Genomic DNA, 22,570 nt, shown 5'->3' with positions numbered 1-22,570 from the left:
CGGCTGAAAAGTATAGAGCCAAGTTTGGTTAGACAGTTTGTCAGGCTGTATGGGGATAGATAAAGGTGGAGTTGGCAAAGGCACAAAAACATGATCCAAGTGTAAATGAAACAGTAACATTGGGTATCTATACATGTGTGTATGGAAGGCGAGGAGGGGCACTAATTAAACTGTCTGCAGTGTCACATGTATTCAGCATCCTGTGCTTCAGTAAGTAGGAAAGTGTTAACAGATTTTTCTGTCAAAAAAGCAGTTTGCTGTAAAGACAATGTAAAGCATCCTCCAAAATTTGGAATAGTTGGCCTTAAAATGGAATTTCTCCCTGTGCCCTATCCCTTTCATTTTCTTCACAAATGTTTTCAAGTGTGGGGACGCTGAATACACATGACACAGAGGCTGCTGGAGAGCGCTAATTAGCATGCTCCAGCAGACTTGCAACAGACTTGATTAACTGAGTCTGCTCTGATGTGCTAATTATTACATATCGGAGCAGAGGTCCACCCCATGTGTAGGTGCCCACTTGTCTGAGACTGCTGAGAGCTTAACCCAATACCTTGCAGAAGTATTGGGCTATGTTTACTTCCACATCTGTACTTTGGAGCATCTTGCCACCCAAGGAGATGCAAGCCTCGTTGGTGGAGTAAGTACTCTATGGGGAACTGAAAGGGCATTGCACCTCCTATTCATGAAGGTAGTTTTGTGCAAGGGCAGGGCTGTGGCAATTTAGCTATGAGAAGATGCATGTTTGTGCTGGAGGAATGAAACTGAGCCAACAGAAAACTCATTTCAAAATTAGGTTTCATTTTGAATTGGAATGGAAAGTCAAAACATTCAATTCCAATTATTTGGAATTTTGGCAAAGAAAGATGAGGAGGGAAAAAACATTTGGAGAGCAATTCTAAAAAGCCCGGTAACACTGAAGCACATATTACTGACAGGAAGATATTGTCATAGAAAACATTGTGAGCACTCCTAGGTATCACCAAAGTGAAGAGTGGGAACACATATGGGAACACAAACTCTGCCCCCTTCTCCTCCATAATGGGATTTAGGAGAGAAACCCAATGCTTTAACTTATTTAAGGATTTTTTTTTCAAGGGGGATTTTTCACTTCTATATAGTATGTATCAAAACTGGGGAAGAGAGAAAAAGAATCTTTCTTAGATAGTATAGGTATTCTGGTCTATGTGGTGTTTAAAAATGGTTATACCAAACATGGTTCAAAGGCCTTAATGGGCACTTAGATATTAGAAAACTAATGTTGGATGAGTCAAACATTATCCTTGGTTTTCTGAAAGTCACTTTGTATGCAAGTTTTATATTTAGCAAGGGGAAACATGCAAGTTAGGCATAGTGAACGTGAGTGAATAAAAATGGCAATCCCATATATAAAAAGCTCAATAAGACTTTTGATTAAAAGTAACCATAAAGTGAAGTTTAGATATCTCTGATTCAAAACCAGCAGCAGAAGTTAAAGATACTGAACAACCAAATAATTCTGCAGTTATGATACCAATTTTTAATGCTGGCTGCCTGTATTTATTTTGGGAAATGTCAAATTAGGGGAGGAAACTTCACATATAACATTATATAAGCTATAAAACTTATTCTCCACCAATTTAAGTCAATTTTAAGAGGTGCCTTGACAGAAATTGACTTAAAATCTGTTAGTAACACTCCGAGTGGGCAAAATCCTTTCCTGCAAAAATGCATTCAGCTTTCAGTAATCAGGAAAGTATTAAGAGACTTTTCTGTCAAAAAAGCAATTTGCTGTAAAGACAAGCTAAAGTATTCTCCAAAATTTGGAACAGTTGGCTTTCAAATGGAATTTCTCTCTGCTCCCTAACCCTTTTCCTTTGTTCACAAATACTTGAAGTGTAGCACTAGTGTGTTTAGGGTTTTCTCTTGAGCTACCTCTGGCTTAGGACCTAAAACTCAGGTTCAATTCATGGTAATTTCTGCTTGAATACCTTGGCATGTTAGCCTGGTTATCTTCATGTAAGATGGAAGTGAATACATAGGGAAAGTGTTGAGTTCAGTGGAAGAGGTTCTTTGGGGCAGCCACGGATCAGCCAAATTAAGCAGGGAAGCTTAGGGCTGTGTTTTTGATCGTGCAATAGAGTGAAACCCTTGCAAGGGATGTGAGTGAATTTGGATCTTTGCTCAGAGTTCCTGTTTTGAGGATGGCTTTGAGCAGAGGTATCTAACATCCAGTCTGTGAAGCTCTTCCATCCAGGCTGCAGAGCTACTAGAGAGCCAGGGAACTTGGGCACATGACCAGCAGGGTCTGGGCCTCTGGTTGATGTGGCCATCAACATTAGGAGGAAGAGTGAGGTCTGTCTCATTTGCCCCACCACTGCTTGACTCATTACCACTTGTGCCACAGCACAAGTCTAGCTGCCTGGCCTGCAGCTGCTTGCCCCACTGCTGCTATGGTGGCTACTGCCACTTGTTCTGTGGTCTGGGCCAGGTCTATCCCACCTGGAGACTCATGGCCCAGATTTGGCCTGGGACGCAAGGTGAGTTGGACATCCTAGTTTAGAGTTTCATCTTGTTCATTTGAACATTGACCTGGCCTTTTCAAAACTAGATCAGATGAAACAAATTGTAAACTAACTTCAAAGTCTTGTTGTAATGACTTTTATTTAGTTCATATTAATCCAACTCTGTAGGGTGTGTTGTGTTAGCAGTTTTCAGTCTTGTTTACACTAGGTATATCATTTTTATTTTTATTAGAATATAAGTGTTGTTTTTGTTTGAATCTGGAAGTGGTGAACCCCAGATTATAATACAGTTTTAAACCTTCCGTATTGACTACAGTTGAGATCAGTCCAATCTTTGGGACTGGATTTCTCTTGGTATAAAGAAAAAATACTGTCAGGGCACTCTGAGGGTTGCTTTCCTTTGGTTCACATTGATTTGAAATAGCCTGAATGTTACCTCCTGGCCACCTGCAGAGCCAGACTGCCTGTCTGGCCTCAGGGACTGGCTTTATGAGGCTTTACAAGCTCCACCCCTTCCAGTTAGGCATTTCCACTTAGGCCTGACAGTCTCCAGGGCAGCGTAGTGCTGCTACTCTCTAGCAGTGCCCTTGCTGCGCAAGCAGGACTCTGCCCTACCATCCTAGGCTAAGTACAGACAGTCAAAAGCCACAAGGCTAAATCGATTCAGTCTTTGCAGTTTAGTCTAAGCTGAAGATATTAAACTGAGAAACAACTGGACACACATTAACTTTTGATTCAGGAAATGCAGCTACTTACCTGCAGTGGCTCAGGCCAAAAGCTGGGGTGTGCACAGCTCTCTGACATACGGCCAGCATAGGTTGTGTGTTTGCTTTTTTTTCTTGCTGCCCCCAAGGTCTGTGAGATTTGCAGTCCAGAATTACAACAATAGGATTCTGCAGGGTTTCTCATCACTTCCGTTTCCTGCTTCCAGGTGCCTCTGGAATTTGTAGTCCACAATCTCAGCCTGCAGTAAGTTTTTAGCAGAGCAAGGGAGCTCTGTACTCAGGGGAAAGGAAGTTTAACCCCCTTCCCTGGCCCCAGATCCAAGCTGGGGTTTGCCAGGAAAGGGGAAAAGGGGAGGCAGTCCCTGCCTCCACAACCACCCACAACCCTTCTGTGGTTGAGCAGACAGCACAGCCCAGCCCAGGGCTGGAAAGCATGCTGGGATGCTGAAGGACTGTGATTTAACTTAAACCTAGAAGGGGTCTGAGACAGTAGTCCCATAGACCAGCTTGACCTAAATCAGTTAAGTCTAATACTACATTCAACCAAGTTCATCTAAACCAGTTTTGGCCATTTTGAAACTGGTTTATGTGCACTGAGCTTCTCTTCTGTTACAGGTTTAAAATAGTTGCTGATGACTTAAACCTGTTTATGTGTAACTTCTGTTCCTAGCCCTATTGTTGAGCCACTAGCCCTGCAATAGATACTTGTAACTTGTGGGTCTGTGCTGGGTACTCCTCTGCAGCCATTAATGAACAACCTTCCCTCCCCTTGGGACTTCCCTGTGGCTGTTTCTCCCTTAAAGTAAGGGGATCCCTGGGTTACACTGATGCCTGAGAAAACTTATGCCACTGAATGAATGGAGCTTTGCGGCCGCTGACAAAAATGAGAGCACAAAACAGCATGTAGCAGAGCACTGGATTGCTCGCTACTAGCAACAGTAATAAGGACAGCTGCCAATTAATAGGGCAGCACAGGTGAGGGTTGCCAGGGCAACTAATGTTGGTCAGCTGGCTAGAAGTGAGCTGGGCCAGGCCTTTATAAACAGCCCAGGCCAGAGCCTAGTGAGTAATTCCCCTCTGGCCAGAGTTAGAGTGCTTACGGTATCAGTTTGGCTGCTGCAGTGATGCGAGGGGAGGGAGAGAACCCCTGAGAAAGGTATTGGTGAGAGCCAGTGTTGGGTGTGGTTTATGTTATAAGCTGGTGAGCTTTTTGCTTATGTTGCAGCTGCTTGGCTGAGGTTTTGTTATTGTTACACTGGAGAACTGGGTGAGGGTGTAGGGGTGTGAGGAGGCCTCACGGGAGCTCCCCAATAATCTGGGGGTCCTGGGTGCCCAGTAGTGGCACAGTGAGCGGTGCTAGTGGGGCTCAGCTGTTTGTGCTGGAGAGGCCTGGTGTGCGGGGTTTTGGACCCCAGCCCATGAGGGTGGTATTTTGCCCAGTGGGGCATGCGACCCAGGAAAGGGTCGAGGGGCCAGGCACAGCTGCGGCCACCTGAGCCCCGAGTGCGGGGAAACGTGCGAGCGAGGCCCCAGAGAGGGCGGCGAGCGCGGGAAGAGTAAGACAGGCTCCAGTGGGGTGTAGCCTGGGTGAGACAAACCCAGAGGCACCAGACAAATGGGCGCTGGTTGTGAGGCTAACCCAGAGGCGCCAGGCAGGGCGCAGGGAGACAGAAGGATCAGATATCATCCACGAAGAACTGCAAGGATGGGGCGTGCTAAAGGGGAGGTTGGAGGCATGCATCACCCATAAGGCAGGGGTGCACTGGGGCACCCCAATCGTAATGGGGCATAGTGTGGAGTAGTGTCCAAGGCAAGACAAGGCAGCCTCCCTTACTGAACTTAGAACATCAAAGACGTGGCGGGCAAGTTGAGGGTCCTGAATCACCTAACTGGACACGGCAGGGGGTGCTAGCGGGATCACGGCCGCCCCCGCAACCTCCAGAAGCGATTTAAAATATCTTGGTTTTTTTTGTCCAGGTTGAAACTGTTTACCTTAGAAAAACAGTACTTTAGCCCAGCAGTTATACCCAGTTTTTTTTTAACAGTCTTGTCGGGACGCTCTTTGACTAGGCATGTGCTGCCTCTGAATTGGAAACAGTGAAGCCACTTTGGAGCAATGCTGTGTGGACACCAGTAATCTCTGCTGAGAGGCAGAGCTGTTGAGATGTGTGCCAATGCAGCTATACTGCTTCTGGCTTGCAGGGTAGTGTACCCAACATATGCAGGAAATGCAACCTGGCACCTTATTTGGACAGCATAGTTATTACAGTTGAGACGCCCATGATTTCTGTTGCAACATGGGAGACCAAATGCACCTCTGATACATGCACACAACTACTGCAGTCAGTTTTATAGGATCAAGTGGCAGAACCTGGCCCTTTATCTATATATTCACATACTGTTTTGTTTTTTAAAAAAGGGCTTAAATTTGGAGGAGGCAAAACTGTTTGCAGCACTCTTTTTTTTTTTTTTCCCCCTCCCATTCCAAAAAGAATTAATTACAGGCTCTGTTTTAACCTGTATTTTACATCTTCCTCTGTCCCTGTTAAACAGTCACTACTCCTTTTGTATCACTTGCTTTTTTGTTGTAAAATACATGTGTGCCTATGTGTGCGCACATACACACGTTACAGAGGTAGAATATGAATAGTAAATTGCTTTAAAAGGTGGGAGTGGATCTTGAATTACATTTTTACACTGAATTGATTGCAATATAGAAGCTAAGTATATATTTAATTTCTGTACCAAAAGACTTCTTAAAAACATGTAGATTCAAAGCTGAGGTCAGAGTGTGGGTTGAATAAAAGCCTGTGATAATACCTTCATTTTTAGTTGGTACTGCATACACAATAGGCTATTATGGGATGGATCTCTGTTTCCCCACTGGGTTGAACCACTTTGTATAATTAATTAAGCTCTCACTGACAAGACTGACTCCAGAAGCCAGTGATTAGGGCCATCACCTGGGATGTGGCATAGCTGTGTTTAAGTCCCTGTTTTGCTAGTCACCCATGTATATGGCTCACAAGTCATGACCAGATCATGCTCTTGGTTATTTGGAGGTGGTGTCTTGGTCCTTCTGTGTACGCATGTGTGTGCGCGAGAGAGAGAGAAAGGGATTTTGCTTGTAAAGTACTGTTTTATTTGTGGTACCCTTTCTTTCAGGGCTAAATATTCCACAGATCTGGATGTGGGCAGTCAGTAACCTCACTTCAGTTTATTTTAGCCAGCATCTAGGGAAACATATCAAGCTTCAAAAAGTAAATTTTATCAAATGTAATTTGGGGGAGGGAGGGGTAAAATGGAGGAAACTGATAAATCCTACCTCCTATATAACAATCCATGCTTCCAAATTCAGGATTCTTCTGCAGTACTAATGCAGTGAAACCCTGAATCTCTTTGTTGATATTTTTATTATATAACTGTTGCGTACAACCTGCTTATTCTCTAGGCAGATTAAATGTAGTAATTTACTATAATCCTTTTCTTCCTCTGTCAGATACACACAGAGTAATCCTTGTTCTCTGCTCATGAACGCTGTAAGCCTTCCTGATTTTTATGGTGCTTGTTAAAACAAAACAAAACAAAGCAAAACAGCTATGTAGCTAACTGCTTACTCTTTAGAAAAAAAGAGCGTTTATATTGTGGGGAGCAATATGCATATTTGCATTATCTTAACTTGTGGTAGAGGTTAAGATAAACTCTGAATCTATTATCTTAACTTCTACCACAAGTTAAGATAATGCAAATATTATGTAAATTAAAGGTTAAGATGACCCTAAGGAGAGGAGGATGAAATAGGAAAGTATTTTGAACTTCAGGAGAGATTTTGTCAGTCTTTTTATTAGAAAAATCAACTAGCACATCTCCAAAGCAAGCAAGTGGAGCTTTCTAAAGGATAAACCTACACAAAGCCAAAATTAAAATTAATATTTTTTAAATACTCAACTTTTATAGGTTTTTAAATATATCTTTGGGATATATCATATTCTCCCAAATATTTAATATCTACCAAACATTTCAGAAACTAAGTAAGTTTTAAATACTAAGCTAAGAATTCTTATTTCATGTTTTTACGTTGTATTTTCTCAGGCACACACATACAAGTTGTTTGGCTCTTTGCAACCAAATACAAATGCTTGGATCCAGGTTTAGACATCTAACAATGCCAGTAGGCTTCCAGTAGAATTTTTAGAAGTGTATAAGCACCTTATTCTTATTATAGTAATGGAAGTTCGGCACCTGCCTCCAAGCTTTTGAAAATCTCAGTAGATGTTTATCTGTATCTTAAGGTGTCTCATAGTTTCTTTTTATGGTGTATTTTTCTTTTAATCTAACAACCCTCAAACAGAAGTGTAAGTATTTAGATACAGATATGCTTTTGGCGTAAAACTGAATGAACAGAAGGGCTTTATTGTTAACCCTGAGGCTCAGATCAGGCAGTGATTCAACAGTAGTTCTTGTGTTTAAATCTGAGTGAAAGCCAGATTTGCAAAAAGATTTGTGTTTGCAAAGTGTATCAGTGCAGTGTCTATTTTTCATTACTTACCTGTCTAATATAATCTGCATCCCCAAATTCGTAGCTTAGAGACTTTTTATATAAGGCATACTGAATGGTTAAGAATGGGACTAATGCTGAAAAGTGAACTGCCTTAACTAGCTAAAAGGAAATGCCAAGTAGAGGGGATGACCCAAACTACTCTTTTAGGAGAGTTTTCTTATTACCACTGGGCTGCAGGAGGTGTTCCATCCACCTAGGTTCTCAGCCACTGACATTTTCCTGGATGTAGGTGTCTAAGCTAACCCTTTCTCTTAATAAGCATCAGGAGGACACACTGGTGGTCCATCTACCCATGATGTGTGAAGCTTGAGTTTAGACCTATTGTCTGCATCAGGGGAATTGAACCTACGCCTGTCTTACAGGGGAGTGTCTCAGTCACCATGCCACATACTCTTAGTTTCTTCTGATGGAGCTGTTTCATTTCAAGAACACTTGAATATTCATATACAGGAAATCCTCGTTATTTGCAAATGCCAAACCAACATTATAAGTACGCTTTATACACTTACCAGAGCTCCTTGGGAGCTCTGCGTTTGTTGCCACTGGGCTCCTGCTACCACCACCACCAGGCTCCCACCATCGCTGCCAGAGCTGGGCCCTTTCCCCCCAGCTGCTGGGGGCACATGAATTCATGAAGGTAGTTTGCGTTCATGAATTCAGTGCCTTATTCATGAATTTTGCTGTTCATGGGGGATACAAGAACATATCCCCTGCAAATGGCAAGGGTTACCTGTACATTTTATTTTAATTGAAAAAATCAGTATCAAAGTGTCACAGATGAATATATTCACAGTGCTTAATTCTGGAGGGATATTACTTACCATACACAAATATTTTTTTCAACTTCAAGTTACTACTGTTGTGTTTGGTCTCTATTTATAGCTAGTGGTAAGCTATATTCAGTTTTATAAATTAAGTTTTTGGGAACTATGGTGTTTTAATATGAATGTATTTTTTAAAACCCTTACTTAAACCAAGGGCCAGGAATGTTTTTCAACAGGTTATCCACAAAGAAGGAAACCCTGGCAAACCTATCATTTCAAACCATGAAACCCTAACAGAAGAAATATCAGGTTTTATCAGATCCATCTTAAAACTGCTTGTCACCCAAAGACCTATGTTCATCCAAGACACAACTGACTTCCTGCAAAAACTCAAAAACATAGACCACCTTCCCAGCAATAATACCGTGCTAACCACTATGGATGTCACTAGCCTATACACCAACATCCCACACCAGGATGGCATCCAAGCCTGCCTCAAATATCTACAAGAACAAGATTACAACTCAGTGTACACACCCCAGGATATCACTGAACTCATATATTTCATCCTCACACACAACAACTTCAGCTTCAACAACAAACACTTCCTCTAGACTATGGGCACAGCTATGGGCACCAAAATGGCCCCACAATCTGCCAAACTTTTTATGGCCCACCTAGAAAAAGACTTCCTCAAGAACTGTACCATCAAACCCTTATTATATCTGAAATACACACATGATGTCTTAATCATTTACACCGAAACCCAGCAGTCTCTGGTTTATTTCCACCAAAAAATCAACAATCATCCCCTCTCCATTAGAATATCGCTTGAATACTCTAACACCAGCATTTTTTTTTTTTTGGACACCATGATCAATATCCAAGATGGTAAAATTTAAACCACCATATATAAGAAATCTGTGGACCAACATGCATATCTACACAGAACCAGCAACCACCCTAAACACACCAAGAAAGCTGTAATATACAGCCAAGCTCTCCAATACCACTGAATTTGCAGTGAGGAGAATATTCGTGACTGCCACCTCACAAATCTCAAAAGGGCATTCAGCCAACAAGGACACCTTCCAGAGAGAGTGATCACACTTTTGAAAGAGCCACCTGGATCCCATGTGAAGATGTGCTGCAGTACAAAAAGAAAATCCCCACAAATCACACACCATTAGTTATGACATATCACCCTTCCCTGGAACTGGCACAGAAAATCCTGAAACAATTGCAACCTATACTAGAAGAAGACCCCTCTCTTAAAGAGATCTTTCCAGAACCACCCATCCTAGCCTCTAAACAAGCACTGAATCCTGCTAACCTCATCATCAGAAGTAAACTCCCTATGACCCAAACCACACCCAGTGGATCCAGACCATGACAGGACAAGTGCAAAACCTGCTAACACATCTCCACCATCCCCACAATAACTACACCCCATAACAGAACCAGGCCCTTCCTGGATCTTATACCTGCACCTCCAGAAATGTTGTACAGTAGAACCCTGACTTATGTGTATAAAAACCTTGCATACATCAAATTTGTGCGACTCGAGGTGAATTTTCCCACAGGAAATAATAGAAAAGTGAGGGGTTCTGTTCCTTAGACCTCACATTTATGACACCAAAGGTACCAAAATAAAACTTTTTTCAATACTTTATTTATTATGTTACAAAAACTTATTTGAGGGGCTCTCGCCCAGAAGTGGAGGGCTGAAGGTCAATTGATTGAGTCAAGATAGTGCCACTTCTTCTTGTAAAGCTCCATTGGCTTCCTTCATCGGCCTGGCAACCCTGGCACTTCTTTCATGATTGGGGTCGTTTTTGTCAAAGAAGGCTAGGTAACCATCCAAAAGTTTGAACACACCAGCCACTTAATGAAGTGCGAGGGGTTAAGAAAGCTCTTAACTGAGAGCATTAAGAAGAGATGCTGCTGCCACAACGGCAGGACGGAGACCGAGCGAGCCTCCAGAATCCTGCTTGGAAACCCAAGCTGAATGTAACTCCATTTGACTCAGCCTGGTCATCTCGCAAGGCATGTCTTGGGGTGTATTTTTCTGTTTATGCGAATTAATATTAACACCCAAAGGTGAGACTCAGGTAAGTCAAATACATGTAAAACGGGGGTCTACTATATATCTCCTCCAGTGAACCAAATGCTCTGATGGAAAATACGTAGGAGAAACCAACCAACAACTGCGCACCAGAATGAATGCACACTGGAAATCTATCAAAGACAAGAATACCCAGTTACCGGTGGGTGCCCACTTCGCACAAGGCAATCACTCCCTCTCCAATCTCTCAGTTCTAATCCTCAAAGGGAGCTTACAAACACCTTTCACAGACAAGCCTATGAACTTCACTTCATAAATTTACTGGATACAAAATTCATGGACTCAGTATAGACATTGGTTTTATAACACATTACAACCTGCCTGATATCTGATTCACCAAGTACCTACCCGACCTGATCTCTTACATTCTTCCTTTTTTACCTATTTGTATTTTCACTACATCCTTTCACACTTTGAGCTTCTCTCATTCCTGTTTTCCTGATCTCCAACTATTTCCTTTTCCTTTTTCACTGACAGCCTCTTTTCTACCTTGTATTCTATCACTATACTGTCTCCTTTTAGCATCCCCCCCTGCTTTCTTCCCTCTCCCCTCTCTGCTTTACCTTTTGTCTTTTTAATTTCTACCTATTTGCATTCTCACTGACATCCTGCCACACTCTTAGTTTCTCTCATTCCTTGGAGTCTTAGAACAGCAGACTCCCTATGCCTGAAGAAAGGTGACTGCACCTGAAAGCTTGCCAAGAACTTTTTTCCAACTACTCATTTGGCCTAATAAAAGATATCACATCTACTCAAAGAACCTTGCCTTCAATAGACTATAAGCAGATAAGGGTTTTTGTTCACACCTCAGAAAGACACTAGTTTACAGGGAGCAAGCCAATCTCTGGTAATGTGCACACAAAATAGTAATGTATATCAAACAGTACTGGGAGACATAGGACTTTTAAAAGCTATAGTAATGGGATAAGAATCTATAGTCTCAGTTTAGATCATATTTAACATAATCTAGTCTGTGGGCGGTGTCTTGTCCTTCAACATCCCGTTCAAGTTGTTTCTTAAAGTTTTGTCATCTAAGCACAGCCACTCTGAAGTCAGAGATGGACTGTCCAGAGAGGTTAAAGTGTTCTGCCACAGGCTTGTGTGTCTTTTTGGGATTGTCAGATCAGTGTTTCTTCATTCATACATTCTTAAAGATCACTCTGCCTGTCCAATGCTATGCCCCAGCAGAGAGGCACTGTATGATGGCATATATGTTGCTTAGAAAGTATCTCATTTCCACTTGAATATAATATTAACTGAGGGAAATCTGATTATGGGTTTATAATATTTGCTGTCTTCCTAAATACAGGTTTCCCTTGCTTTATGCTGTACATGTGTTCCTGGAAAATGGTGCATAACTTGAATTTGCATAAAGAGAACCCGTTTTACAATGTAACAAATAGGGATTTGTTCCAAGACCTTGACTGCACTGACCGCCAGACCCATTTCTACCAGTTTCATGAGACAATTTTTATACCCACCAACAGCAGACAGTACACACAAGCACAGGGCACTATCATAATGGGGACAGTGAAACACATGTCGCAGACAATGAGAGAGGAGCACAGATCCATATGGGAGACTACATTTTGGTGTGTGTCACTCCCACAATGCACCGCACAAAGCAGCTGACTGTGGGCTTCCACCACACTGATCACATAAGAATGAATTTGCTTCACATATAATGAATTTTTCATATAAAAAAGGTCATCACATAAAAGCAAATTTGCACATACAAAACCCACATAAAGCAAGGGAAACCTGTATAATAAAGATTATGGAAAGCACCTAACTTGTTCAATAGATTCCTGTCTGGGGGAAGGAAAATCATCTGCATAATTCTCCCCTGCAAACTGAATAGAGAAATAAAGATGGGGAGATATTAAAGTATCTAAGATGCCTTTTGAGGAGAAAGATTTTTAGTTAACCCTCTGCCTTAGGGCAAATTCCTGTCCCACAGCTGCAATAGATGGTAACAGTCTGGAAGAACCAGATGAGGGAGCTGGTAACCGCTGGATGCAGAGACTATCTAAGAAGTTGTTCAGCTTTATATATTTTACTGATTGTCTCTGGGAAAGTGTGTTTCCAGAACACTTGACAGCTAGGGGAGTTCATTTCCATGGAGATGAAATTGCTGGGCACTGCACTTCTCCAACTAAGCTGTAAGATCCAGACTGAGTGCTGGTTTAAACTGGGATTTTATCTACCAGAGATGTCTGGGGAGCAAGATTGAACAGACATCCTGGGGTATGCGCCGCCCCCCCCCCCCACCTTTGTGACAGAAAGTGAAACAGCTTCATGCAGAAGATAACGAAAGTCTACCCCAGAGTAGCCTGTAGCCTTGTGATTTGGGACACTTTTCCTAAGGGTTCAAATCCTTTTAGAAAGTGTCTTTCTCAACCTGGGGAATGGCCTAACAGGTGGGCTTCCAAATCAAGGGGACAGGAATGGTTTAGCGGTAGCTTTGTGTGAGCCCTGATTTTCTAAGAATTCCTTCCATATTGTCTCCAGCAGATAGGGCGGATACAGGGCTTTTGGAGACAGTATTTAGAAGCAGCTGAACGTGCTGGGAGAAAGCAAGAGGAAAACGTTGGTATTTCCCTGTCTTCACTGATAAACTTTCCTAGTGCTGTATAGTGTGTCTTTTTATGTGGTTGTAATCACAGCTGCTCCCTATTACAGAATCAGGAGTACAGTATTACTGAGAAATAAAAATGCAGTAACTGTATCCCAGCAGACCTGTTAAAATAATTAGGATGGGATCCTAAATTCATGAAGTGGTAGAATATTAGCAGGAGGTCATCATCTTGTATTCTGGGAGAAGAAAATTTGAGTGATCACTTGTAGTTTGTATTTCACTTTTCTTGGCAGTCTTTGGGTCCAGTGTGAAATGTTGCATCTGTAAGTCGAACTGCATCTTAAGTATTCAGACATTTCAGATGTCCAGTTTACTCAGCTTGGCTTTGTGTGCTAGAAGTCCTTGGAGGAGACCATGCAGCTCTTTGATAGGATCTCTCATGAACCAAACGTAAGATGGTGCAAAATTTCACCAGCTGTTTTGATTCAACACTGTTTTGACTCATTTCGAGCTTGAAAGAGTGAAATTGAATCGAAACAAAGGGCTTCAAAACAGCCTTGAAACAAAACAAGGCTAGTCAAACATTTCAAAAGTTTTGAGTTTCAAAGCAGCCAGCAGCAAGGTGGTGGGAGACAGGGGAGAACCAGAGCTGCGTTTGCAACAGCAGCTGGGAGCGCAGCCCTGGCTCTCCCTTGCTCCCATCACCAGGCTGCAGGAAGCTGATCACAGTGCAGGCAAAGGGAACTGAGCCTGGGCTCAGTTCCCCTCCCAAGTGCTGTGATTGGGTTGGGGATGGATAGTCAGCCCAGCTACAATAAAGCAGCTCTTTGGAAGTTTTGCTGTGAGTACTTCTTTAGTGCCTTGCTGAGAAAATTGGCTTGAAACTGGTAATTTCCTAATAAAGCCAAAATGTTCTGAGAGAAGTGAATGTCATTTAGGGGAGAATGCAAAGTTCACTTCTCCAAGTATAAAGTGTAACACTTCATGAAAGACCCAAAGCAATTAAAACTTTATAATAAGACTTTGGTGCCTAAAGTGGTACTTGGTGGAATGAAAACTCTAAAATCCAAGTATATGATCCTGCTGTAGGTGCCTCACTGAGAGTGAATGCCCAAGCTTTTGTCAGGAAAATTCTGAAAGTACCTAAAGTTTTGCTTCTGTGCAGGTTCAGAACTGCTGCTGTCTTTGCAAGTCTTGATTGTTTGGCACCTAAGCCCAACTAGGATTAACAGATGAGGCATTTTCTTGTCTAAGTCTCTCAAAGGACCCTACACAATAGGTGTTCTCTAAGCCCTTATCCCTAGGGGTGGAGTGGAGTGGAGTGGCATAGCACAGGGAGCTGAGGGTGAGCCTGAGGCCTTGTGGACCAGTGGTGCAATGGCTGTGGGACATGTTAACATGTGATGCATTGGTGGGGAATCTCTTATGCAATGCAGTGTGGGGGTGTCTGTGTGGAGCCCAGGAGGCTTGTGGCTCAGCTTGGTGTATAGTGTTTACTCCATGCCATTGGGTTTCAGGGATGCGGTATGCACTCAGACCTCCATACCTTTGGGGTTCTGTCCTCGAGTCAGCATTCAGCAGAGACTGGTGCGGTGGTAAACAGCTTTAACTTTATTAGGAACAGGATTCAGCAACTCACATGCTCACAGCTTGCAGGGAGAACTACAACTACCCACCACCACAAACCACACCCACAGGGCACTGGGGGAGAGACTGCTGGCCCCTTAAAGGTACATTCCATATACAATATCCCCCTTCTTTACCCTGGGAGCTGCCCCTTAAATAGTTGGATTTTCATCAGGTGCTACTTTAACATGGAATGTTTCAGGATTGTGGAACCAGAGGTTGCTAGCACTTGGCTCACCGGTGGGGTCTAGCCTTTACCGCTATCCCATTACATAGTCCTTGTACTTCACAGGCAATCTCACCACACATCCACTCTTAGTTTGTGTGGTGTTATCAGCTTCCTCTGTGGGTACTGGTGGATGCTCTGGAATGTGATGAACCTCTGTGAACCATGGTGGTCTGGTTCCTCTGAAGTTTGTCCTGCTGCTGTCTCTTGAGGTACATCGACATATTCTGCTAGTACTGATGAGTAATCCTTTCTTAAGTGTCTTCTGTTCCTGCTGCAGACATTACCGCTGGGGGTTTTTACTATGTAGGAGTGCAGTTCATCCCTTTTTGCGGTGACAGATGCTGGTGTCCAACCCGTACTTGTGTGCATCCTTACTTTCTTCCCCTCTTGTAGAAGTGGCAAGAATGCAGCTGTGCAATCATAACGCTCCTTTTGGCACCTCTGAAGGTTCCACAACTTGTGGGAGGCATTTGGTGGTAGTCAGCACCACCGTTGCAGCAGGGGCAGTACTGCACAAAAGTCTTTGTATCAGAAGCTGTGCTGGAGTACACTCAAGACCTGTAATGGGCATGTTCCTCAGATTGAGTAAAACCAAATATAGATCAGAGCCATCCTGCAAAGTCTTCTTAAACATGGATTTGATGGTCTGTACTCTGCTTTCAGCCTGACCACTGGATTGTGGGTAACCTGGGCTAGAATGGGTGATAGTTATGCCCCAATCAGTCAAAAATTGTTTCATCATGTGACTTGTAAATGGCACAAGGTTACAGTCAATTTCTTTAGGTATACCATAGCAAGCAAACACAGACTTCATTTTGGCTACTACCATGCCAGCTGTTTAGGCAGGTACAAAACTTCAGGGTACTGGGAGTAATAGCTGACTATGATCAAATACGACTGTCCCTGTAGGTCAAAAATGTCTGCTGCCAGTTTTAGCCAAGGCAGGTCTGGGATCTCATGTGAGATCATGGGCTCTTTTTGAATATTGGGTTGGAGTGCTTGACAAATGGACAATTCACAATCCATTGCTTGATGTGGGCATTCAGTTTAGGCCAATACATGATTTGTCAAGCTCACACTTTCGACTTTTGTATGCCTTGATAGGGCAAGTGAAACAATGTCAACATGCTGGTCCTCGCACTGCTTGGAATGATTATTTTCGGCCCAATCATAACCAAACCATCCTGAATCTGGATCTGGTCTTTAAGAGGCCAGTAGGGCTTTAGTTGAGGTTTGACTTGTTTTTGCCTACTTGGCCATCCATTAAGATGCTGCACTCTAACAGCTTGTAGTTCCTTGTCAGACTTCGTGTTCTGTAACCGCTGGAGTAACTGGTCACTGGGTGGCTCCATTTCCATCAGAATGTAAATCACCTTTTCTGAGTGGAAAAGATCAGGTTCAGGAGGAGGAGTGAGCATTGTGGCTCTAGAAAGCGTGTCAGCCACTAACATGTCTTTGCCTTTGGGTTTGTGCTCCGACTGGACCCGTACCTGGGTGTCATACACATATTGGTGGAACTTCGTTGTGGCAAAAATAGCTGCCAGAATTTCTTTTTCTATCTGCACATAATTTCTCTCAGATTGTGTTAGAGCCCACAAAGTATATGCAATTGGCTGCTTCTGCTGAAACAGACATGCTCATAAGGCATCGTGAAATGTGTTGTGCCAAGTACTGGATGGTTTTAAGTAGTCTCTGAAGGCCTTTTTTGTCTGTTGGAGGGGGCATCCTGTTGATGGCTTCCACTTTGTCATTGTCTGATTTGACACCATCTTGTGAGAAGATATGGCTGTCGACTAAAAACTGTATTTTCTCCTTATTAAACTTTACTCCTTTCAGATGTGCTTTCTCCAGGACTTGTTTCAGGATAGTGTCATGCTCCTCTTTGGTAGCCGCTGCAATGAGCATATCATCCATGATTATGTGGATTCTCAGAATGTCACCAAAGAACTCATGATTCTTCTGTTGGAATATTTCGTTAGCCGACTTAATACCAAAGGGCAGGTGATTGAAGTGGTACCACCCCCCACTCCTATGGGGTGTTAAAGGTACAGAGTGCTGCCAATTCCTTGTCCAATTTGACTTGCCAGCAGCTGTCCTTCTCATCAAGAATGTTGAACAGCTTTTTACCTGACAAGCTCTTCTGCACATCCTCTACAGTGGGAATTGAAAAGTGCTACCTCAACACTGCCTTGTTGAGGTCTTGTGGGGCTAGACAAAGTTGTAGTGAACCATCCTTCTTTTGTGTGATCACAAAGCTATTGACCTAGGGTGTGGGCTTAGTCACCTTTGTAACGACTCCCACAGCTTCCAGCATTTTGAGGGCAAGCTTCGATTTGCCTAGGGTTGCATAGGGAATTTTTCTACGCCCATGCACAATTGGTGGTCCTCTGGGTCGACATAGATGTAGTGGGTACCAGGAAATTAACCCAAACCTTCAAAAACATCTGCATATAGTTTGAGAGTGTCCACCTTGGTTGCAGGTGCTGTCAGAGCCATTCCATGGACTCGCCTGATAAGGTCTAAGGTGGTGCATACCACCTACCAAGTATTGGTAGGTCACTATTGTCTGTTATATAAAACGTTAAATAAGATTCATTAGCACCAGATTTGCAGTGTGTAATGATTGCACCTTGTGGTTTGATGCGTACACTGCCAAATGCAACCAATGTAACCTGAGCTGGAATCTTTCATACTTTTCCTTGCAAAGCCTTTGCTACATCTGCTGGGATAGTGTTTGCTTCTGCTCCAGGATCTAACTTAAAAGCAACTAGCAATCCAGAAATCATGACTGTGCTATACCAAGCATTTTGGGTATCAAAGGTCTGTGAATGCTGCCTTGCAGACATTGTGCTGACATATAGGGTGCCTCTCCCTTTGATACCCAACGTGGTTCACTCCCAAGCATTTGTAACAAGTTTCTCCAAAAGCTGGGCAGGACCCAGACTTGTGTGTGCTTCCACACCGTCTGCAAGCTCTGCCTTCGTTAGTTTGATTTTCCACCTGTGGAGCAAAATGCACTGATGGCTTGCTTTGTTTTGCTCACTGTGTGCAAGCTTACTTCTGCAGATATAACTCAGGCTTGAGCACTTGTGAGAGCCTTTGCTCTGCAGATATCCACAGCCTGTGCTAAGGTGAGGGAGGGATTTTCCAGAAGCCTTTCTTTGAGCTTGCAGTCGGTTATACTGAAGAAAATGTTGTCCCTCAACATAAACATCCTCAGCAAGTCCAAATTCACAATGCTGTGATCTGCTTCAAAGCTCTGTAACAAAATCATCTATGCCTGCAGCATCATTGTATCTAAGTTGCCAGAATGGATACCTTCCAAAGACAAGTTTTTTTTTTCTGGGTTCTCAATAGTTCTTGAATGCTGCAAGCACCTCCTGTAAGGGTTTTGTTATTAGGGTCTCCAAACACCCCTTGCATGTTATAGTAAAATTCTAGGGCTTTATCCTTAATGCAGTGAAGCATGACTGCAATTTTATAATTGTTTGCCTTTTCCTCAGACTCCGTGACTGCAAGGTATAATCAAAGCTTCTGTCCCCATCTCCTCCAATTCTCTCAAAGATTTCCAGTAAAGCATAATGCTGATTGAGGTTTGAAATGTTCCATTTTTTTCTTTGAATGAAATCTGTAACCCCCTTAATCAGGATGCTGGTGACTCCACTGAGAGACAAGTCACTTCTGACACCATATAGTGTTTACTCTATGCAACTGGGGTCCAGGGATGGGGTACTCACTCAGACCTCCATGCCTTTGGAGTTCTGTCCTCGAGTCACCATTCAGCAGAGACCAGTGGGGTGCCTTATCTTTATTAGGAATGGGATTCAACAACTCACATGCTCACAACTTGCAGGGAGAACTACAACTACCAACCACCACAAGCCATACGCACAGGATATGGCGGGGGGGGGGGGGGGGGGATGGGTGGAGGAGGGGAGAGACTGTATCAATCCCACTGCTGGCCCCTTAAAGGTACATTCCATATACCACAGGTGCAGCACCTCCTGGTGTGGTTTGCAGGGCATGTGATCTCCAGCCACTTAGAAGTTGGACAGCCATGCCTTAAATGAGAAATCATGAATCCTACTCTGGGATATGTGTGTCTTAAGCACGAAAGTTAGGTGCCCACACTTCTGACTCGGGTGGGATATACAACACATGACTCTCCCATGCCAGGGTTTCTTATTTGCTGTTGTAGGCAGCTCTCTGCTCAATGTGCTGTTTGTCATGGACCCTATTCCCTATGAGTTCAGTGGAGAACTTAGGGTCCCAACTCAGGGCTGTGGCTTCCACTCTGAGGTCCAGGTTCATGGAAGTTGGTGATAGTTTCATAGTTTCTAGGGTCGGAAGGGACCTGAGCAGATCATCAAGTCCAACCCCCTGCCATGGTAGGAAAGAGTGCTGGGGTCAAACAACCCTGGCAAGGTTTTCATCCAGCCTCCTCTTAAAGACCCCCAGGGTAGGAGCCAGCACCACTTCTCTTGGAAGTTGGTTCCAGACCCTAGCCGCCCTGACAGTGAAGTAGTGCTTCCTGATATCTAGTCTGAATCTACCCTCTGCCAGCTTGTGACCATTATTTCTAGTCACTCCTGGTACTGCTCGGAGGAACAGGGACTCCCCAGTGCCTGCTGGTCCCCCCTGACTAGTTTGTAAATGGCCACTAGATACCCCCTCAGCCTTCTCTTATGGACGCTGAACAGGTTCAGGTCCCATAGCCTCTCCTCGTAGGGCCTGCCCTGCTGCCCTCTGATCATGTGAGTGGCCCTCCTCTGGACCCTCTCCATGTTGTCCACATCCCTCCTGAGGTGGGGTGCCCAGAACTGGATGCAGTACTCCAGCTGCAGCCTGACCAGTGCTGCATAGAGGGGGAGGATCACCTCCTTGGACCTGCTTGAGATGCATCCATGGATGCATGACAAGGTGCGGTTGGCCTTCCTGACCGTGTCCCCACACTGCCGGCCCATGTTCATCTTGGCATCAATGATGACTCCAAGATCCTTTTCTGCCTCTGCACTGACGAGAAGGGAATTCCCCAGCCTGTAGGTATGCTGCTGGTTCTTCCTCCCCAGGTACATCACCTTGCACTTGTCAGTGTTGAAACCCATCCTATTCTCATCTGCCCACCCCTGTAACCTGTCTTGGTCCAATTGTAACCTATTCCTCCCTTCCAGCATGCCAACTTCTCCCCACATCTTAGTGTCATCTGCGAATTTGAACAGGGTGTTTTTTATGCACCCCTGTCCAAGTCGCTGATGAAGATGCTAAACGGCGCGGGCCCGAGGATCAAGCCCTGTGAAACCCCACTGCCCACATTCCTCCAGGTCAAATAAGACCCACCCACCACCGCTCTCTGGGTGCGGCCCTCAAGCCAACTAGTGACCCATTTGACTGTGTAGGTATCGATGCCACAGTCTCCTAGTTTTTTAATGAGAATGGGGTGAGAGACAGTGTCAGAGGCCTTCCTAAAGTCCAGAAAGACTATGTCCACTGCGACACCTGCATCTAAGGATTTTGTGACCTGGTCGTAGAAGGCCATCAGGTTGGTCTGACAGGACCTGCCACTAATGAACCCATGTTGGTTGCCCCTAAGCATAATCTCCCCTTCTGGCCCCTCGTGTATATGCGCCACGATAATTCCCTCAAAAAACCTACCCAGGATCGAGTTAAGACTAACTGGCCTATAGTTTCCTGGGTCCTCCTTCCTCCCTTTTTTGAAAATGGGAACCACATTGGCCCTTTTCCAGTCCTCTGGTACCACACCAGAGCAACACTAGTGCTTGTAAAGCCGTGCCGGGGTCCTGCAATGACCTCTGCTAAATCCCTCAGCATACTGGGGTGGAGACTGGTGCGCCTCCCCTGGGGCCTATGGAGGTCCCAGTGGGGGAGGTGACTTGGTCCCTACTCAGAAAAATGGAGGCAAAGAAATTGTTAAATAGGTTAGCTTTGCTGTCTGGTGCTATGACCAGATTTCCTAGCATGTCCTGCAGAGCCCCCACGTTACCCGGTACCTTCTTTTTACCCCCTATGTATTTAAAAAAGGACATCTTGTTGTCCTTTATCTGGGTAGCTAGTTCCAGTTCCATCTCCACCTTGGCCTTCCTGACTGCCCCCCTGCAGCCCAAAGCAACAGAGGTATAGTCCTGCCTGGTGATAGCCCCTCCCTTCCATTGGGTATATGCCTCCTTTTTAGTTAGATGTTCCTAGATGCTTTTGGTGAGCCATGGGGGCTTATGCACCCTCTTGCCCCCTTTGATCTGTGTTGGGATTACCTCCCTTTGGGCATGGAGGATTGTCTCCTTAAGGAACGACTACTCTTCCTGGACTCCCAACTCCCCTCCCCTCTGGAACCTCGTGCCTCCCCAACTGTTCTCCTTACCTCATTGAAATCCACCCTTCTGAAGTCCAGGGCTGCTGCCTTGCTGCAGGCCTTTGCCATCATGCACTGGGTGGTGAATTCTAGCAGGCGATGATTGCTGTCATGCAGGTGGTCGAGCACCCACAGACTCCTCACCAGGTCATCGCCCATGGCCAGGACCGGATCCAACAGTGATCTCCCCTGGTGGGGCTGTGTACCTCCTGGGTTAGAAGGAGGGAGGTCCTGCATCTCGGCTAGGAACCTACATGAGCAGTCAGACTTGGCTGACTGCTCTTCCCAGCAGATGTCTGGAAAGTTCAGGTCACCCATGATGACCACATCCTTTAACCTAACTGCCTCTGTGAGTTGACTTAAGACTTCCCGGTCTAGCTCTTCCCTCTGGTTGGGGAAGTGATAGTGACTCATCTCTCTAAGAAATGAAAGATTTTCTTTAATGTACTTGTATAATGAGGAGGGAGACTGTTCAGATGTACTACAGGAAGCATGTTTCCTTTTGTTATCAACATAGAAATATCCACAGGTGGATGGAACCTGATAATTAATAAGCATAGGCAGTATGAGATTCTACCATGCTAACTGTAGCCATTGTAGACCATCTCACTTAGGACCCATAGTTCAATTAATCACATAGATTGGTACAGAGAAGGGAGCTAGATACAAAAATAGGACTGTAAGCTACTTCACATTTGTCTGTGTTGTATCCCTTGTTACTGTCATATTTCATTGCCTGCATGTATTGATGCAAATTCAAAATGCAGTTGATGGCAATCTAAGGACTGTGGGCAGTGTTTTAAAGTACTCAAATGGCACCTACACAGTTACATAACTGCTATTTTTTACATTTATGTGGATGCGCCTGTGTGTGTCTATTGAGCACATTCCTTTCTGTTTTTAGGCCAGTGGTTTGGGCACTCACCGAGGAAGTGAAAAACCTATGTTGTAGGTTAGAGTACAACCAGGGCTATAATACTGTGCTGGACAGTCAGAAAAATGAGGAGGACTTAAGAACTTGCCTGACCTGTTTCCTGGGTGATTGCCTTGGCCACTTGATGTCCTTTCCTTTTTCTTGTCCTTATGACAAG

At 44.2% G+C, this 22,570-nt stretch overlaps 1 protein-coding gene across 1 annotated transcript in view; it reads left to right on the top strand.

The window, feature by feature from the left end:
- SAMD3 (sterile alpha motif domain containing 3) overlaps positions 1 to 22,570 on the top strand; it is a 66,452-nt gene that overhangs the window by 18,855 nt on the left and 25,027 nt on the right. The gene's annotated exons all lie outside the window — the stretch shown is intronic.

The sequence above is a fragment of the Crocodylus siamensis genome, chromosome 1 (genome assembly GCF_052110815.1).
Source record: "Crocodylus siamensis isolate JL-2025a chromosome 1, ASM5211081v1, whole genome shotgun sequence".
In the NCBI taxonomy this organism is placed as follows: domain Eukaryota; kingdom Metazoa; phylum Chordata; order Crocodylia; family Crocodylidae; genus Crocodylus; species Crocodylus siamensis.
Note: the sequence above shows the minus strand (reverse complement) of the source record. Positions and strands in the feature narration are given on the sequence as shown.